Source organism: Apodemus sylvaticus, chromosome 2 (genome assembly GCF_947179515.1).
Source record: "Apodemus sylvaticus chromosome 2, mApoSyl1.1, whole genome shotgun sequence".
Taxonomy (NCBI): domain Eukaryota; kingdom Metazoa; phylum Chordata; class Mammalia; order Rodentia; family Muridae; genus Apodemus; species Apodemus sylvaticus.
The window spans coordinates 91,543,377-91,547,881 of record NC_067473.1 but is presented as its reverse complement, the minus strand read 5'-3'; the positions used below and the strand labels follow the sequence as shown (position 1 = coordinate 91,547,881).

At 43.3% G+C, this 4,505-nt stretch overlaps 1 pseudogene; it reads right to left on the bottom strand.

Annotated features, from left to right (window-relative positions):
* Positions 1-1,040: 1,040 nt before the first annotated feature.
* Positions 1,041-4,011, bottom strand: LOC127677945 (mitochondrial import receptor subunit TOM22 homolog; annotated as a pseudogene).
* Positions 4,012-4,505: the final 494 nt, after the last annotated feature.

Here is a 4,505-nt window from a genome sequence, read left to right as displayed (position 1 = left end):
TAAACTCAGAAATCCACCTGCCTCTGCCTCCCAAGTGCTGGGATTAAAGGCATGTGCCACTACTGCCTGGCAAAATATGTGTGTTAATTGTAGTCATCACGTTGTTGATTTTTCTTGTTGTTACTCATGCTTTCCGTGGTACTTTGTGTTTTAATAATGATGGGTTTGTGTTTCCAGTCTCTCTGTTATGCCTGTTCCCCTCTTCAGCTGGAAATAATGCTTCCTGTGTTTTCTAAAGTTTGGTTTAGACACCCATTTCTTAGGCAGAATGCCCTGCTACACCCTTTTCTTTCTTCTCCAATTGTGGCAGACAGTTTAGGTGTCTATATTAGTCTAGGCTGGTCTTTATGCTCTTTTAGGATTTGAAATGCATGTCTCCAGGTTCTTCTGACTTTCAAAGTTTCCATGAGAGGTCAGTTGCTACTCTCATGTATTTTCTTTTTTTTTTCAGTTCGAATTCTTTTAATATTTAAATACAAAAAGTGAGCGCTGACATTTCTTTTTATACATAAGCAGGTCTAAGAGCCAAACTGTGCAGTGGAAATGAATGGCGGCTCTGCCCAGACCCCCTCTGGATAAAGTCACAGCCAACCTCCCTTCTCTCCCGCGCACGCACAGGGATTCCTCTGATTGTTCTGTACTGCAGGTGTAATGGATTTTGTCAGTCCCACACTGTTTACGCGTCCTAGACATTTCCATTTTAAAAAGTTTTTCTGGTCAGGGGTACTTACTTCTTTCCCACAATGGGCACACACGTAAGAACTTCCTTAGGAACAATTTATTAAAGGAGAGTGGGATAACTTTCCACATGGCTGTGCTCCAGCATCGGAGTGAGAACAGGAAGTGAGGGCATTCATTATGAGGGGGTACAGGTGTACCTGAGGTCTCTCCATGAGAAATGGGAGAAAGTTCCCACTATGTTCAAATAGTTTGATGTGCCAAGGTTAAAAAAAAAAAGGATGAAAAGTTCAAACAATCAGGAGTTAAAACACAAATGAGTTTCAAAGTTCTCCCACAAGGACAAATAAGGAAGTAAGAATCTACATCTTTCCGGGGGAAGAGGGAGGGGCTAAAGCCCCTGGCCTTCCTCCTGACAGCCCTGTGTGAGGCTCAAAAGGGCTGCAGTTGCTCCATTTGCAACTTTTCTGTCTCAAAGACAACAGGAAGGCCCAGGATCGTGAAGGAAGTGGTTCCAATCCTCAATGCTGCCTTGGAAAATCTGTACATCTTCTGAGAGATCAGAGGTGGCTCCAGCGGCTGACCAGGCGCTCAGGAAACATCTCTGTCAGACCCCAGAGGCTCTCCGATAACGTCTCGTGTAGCTTCTTTGTCGATGTAAAGTCTCATCGTCTCATCGCAGTCTTCTTCCAGCTCCTCCTTGCTTTCTCTGCCTCAGCTTCTGGGAGCAATTCTTCGGGGGAACAGAGGCTCCCAGCGCCGGCCACAGCATGCCTGCAGGACACAGGAAACAGAAGGATGCATTTTCTTTTGTATTTGACTTTATATGCTTTTTTTCTCTTCCACATTTCAGTACACTTTTTTTTTCTGTATTGTTACTGTTTTAACTATAGCATGCTGTGGAGATGTTCTGGTCTTGCCTAGTTGCTGTTCTTGTATGTGCATGGGTGTGCTTTCCTGTTTAGGAAGTTTTCCTATGATCTTGTTGAAGATCTGCTCTATGGCAGTGAATTGCGATTCTTTCTCTCCCCATCTGTGCCTATAATTTGAAGTTTCTTTTTCTCTTTTAAATGGCGTTCCACATTTTTTTCTTCCATATTCTTGGCTTATTTGGTCTAGATCCTCTACCATCGCTTCTTGTCCTGATATTCTATTTTCTGCTTGACTGTTTCTGCTTGTAAAGCTTTCTTTTGGATTTTATCGGGTTTCCTCCATCCCGTATTCGTTTCAGCTTGAGTCCTCTTCAGTGTTACTCTCGCCTTACTCAATTCCCCCCTGAAGGTCTGGGCTGTCTTTGTCGCGTCCTCAGCTTGATGTGAGCATTCTCTCGGACACCATTCAGCCGTTCGTTCTCCTTCATTTCATTGAGTTGTTTTTTTGACTCTTCTTTAAACTCCTTGAATTAGTTGATGAGGTTTATGATTGTACTTTTAATTTCTGTGTCTTGGGATTCATCTAGGTAATTTTCATTGGTAAATATTTTTATGGATTGGTAGGTTTTGGAGATAAAATACTGACTTGATCCTTCATATTGTTGGTATTATTTTTTTTTGTGAAAAGGTGTGTAGACTTACCATGTTAGTTCTGAGTCTAATATTGACTGATCAGGTTGGAGAAGAAGAGAGGATGTAAAGGCTTGTTGGGCCTAGAGGTAGGACACGGCTTGGATGGGATAAAGTCAGGTGGACGGACATCGGGACTTCGCTGGTGTACAGGTTCAAGTCTGAAGTGCAGAGGTAGATCTGGCTGAGTGGCAAGTTTTGATGTGCATGGGTGTGTCTTGTAGGCTAGGGGATAAGCAGGGGGGTTCCTGGAAGAAGCTTAGACACTCCTAGTTGGGGTGCAGGCTGGGGAGGCCACACTAAGCTGAATGTGGGACCTGGGCTGGATCTAGCAGGCTGGAGAACAGGCATGGATTGGGAGGTTATGGAGACTAACTGGACTGGACCACTGTGGAGGAGGAGGAGGAGGTCCATTGCCAGGAGCATGGATGGTGGTTGTGGGTAGCGCCAGTCTGGGCTACACCCTGGGAAGGAAGTTTATTCACTTTTTGAGTGTAAGTGTGTGTGTGAGTGAGTAAATTTGGATGACAGCCAGCTTTGAAAACTCAGCTCTCTTCCTGTCATGGTCATGTGGGCTCTGGGGATTGAGCTGAGGTCATCTGGCCTGGTGACAAATGCGCTTACACACTGAGCCCTCTCATCAGCCCTGAAAGACCTCAAGTTTTTGTAGATGAAAACTAAAAAAATTGGAATCAAATGTGCATTGCTGGAGATAACAGTAGACTAAACTCTGACATTTTATGAAAACCTTTTGACAGCTCTAAGAAGCTCGACAATCCATAGTCACAAGAAACAGGAAGAAAAGGAGACTTATGCACAGCATGCTCACGTCACTCAAACCCATGATGAGAGGAAAGCTTGGAGACCAGTCACAACAACAACAAAACAATGACACATTCTTTTGTTTTTGTTTTTGAAGATTTATTTATTGTTATATCTAAATACACTGTAGCTATCTTCAGACACTCTAGAAGAGGGCACCATATCTCATTATGGATGGTTGTGTGCCACCATGTGGTTGCTGGGATTTGAACTCAGGACCTTCAGAAGAGCAGTCAGTGCTCTAAACCATCTCTGCAACCCAGCACCTTCTTATCAAAACCCAATGCAGGCAAGACTGCAACAAGGTGATATCATGAAGCTACCTCCATGATGGTAAAGAAAGAATAAAATTAGGATTCTTTTTTTTTGTTTGTTTTGTTTTTGTTTTTTGGTTTTTTGAAACACGGTTTCTCTGTGTAGCCCTGGATGTCCCTGTAGACCAGGCTGGCCTTGAACTCAAAAATCTGCCTGCCTCTGCCTCCCAAGTGCTGGGATTAAAGGCATGGGCCACCACCGCCCGGCTAAAATTAGGATTCTATACTTAGTAGAAATGTATTTCCCAACTTGAAGAGAGGAGGTTGGAGAGCTGGTTAGAGAGAGGAAATAAGAGTATTTGCTGCTCAATGTGGTGGTACGTGCCTTTAATACTAATACTAATGCTTTGTGATCTTGAGGCCAGCTTAATGAGTTCATCAAGAGCTACATAGTGAGACTTGGTCTTAAAAAATAAAAATAAGCCTCTTCCTCCTCATCATTATCATCATCAATCACAGCAGTAGTAGCAGTGGCAGCAACAACAAAAACAATAGCGAAAGAACACTTGATGTTCATGCAGAGGACCTGGGTTCTGAACTCAGTGTTCACCGGGGTGGTTCACAAGCACCTGAAACTCCAGTTTTGGAGGATCTGCTGCCCCCTTCTGGCCTCTCTGGGAACCAGGCGTGTTCATTGTTTATATGAAAGTCTTCCTAGTTATTTTATTTTGGTTTGTGTGTGTGTGTGTGTGTGTGTGTGTGTGTGTGTGAGAGAGAGAGAGAGAGAGAGAGAGAGAGAGAGAGGGAGGGAGGGAGGGGAGGAAGATGGAGAGAGAGGGAGAGGGGAAGTGAACGTGAGATAGAGAGGATGTTGGGAGGATCTGGGAGACACTGGGGGAAGGGAAAACATGACCAAAATATATAGTATGAAAATATTTAAATAAAATAATACACATTAGAAATGACCTCCACAAACAAAATACATTTTAAAAAATGCAAAATATATAAATTTTTATTCCAGTGATGTACCAGTTAGAAGAATTACTCACAGATCTTCAGGACAGGAAATGCTATGGGGAGTACCCCCTGATGTGTGAAAATGATACCACATAAGTAGATCCTGGGAGGAAAAGTATCAGCTCAGGATCCTCAAGACCAAGTTATCAGCACAAAAGAGATTTATTAGCAC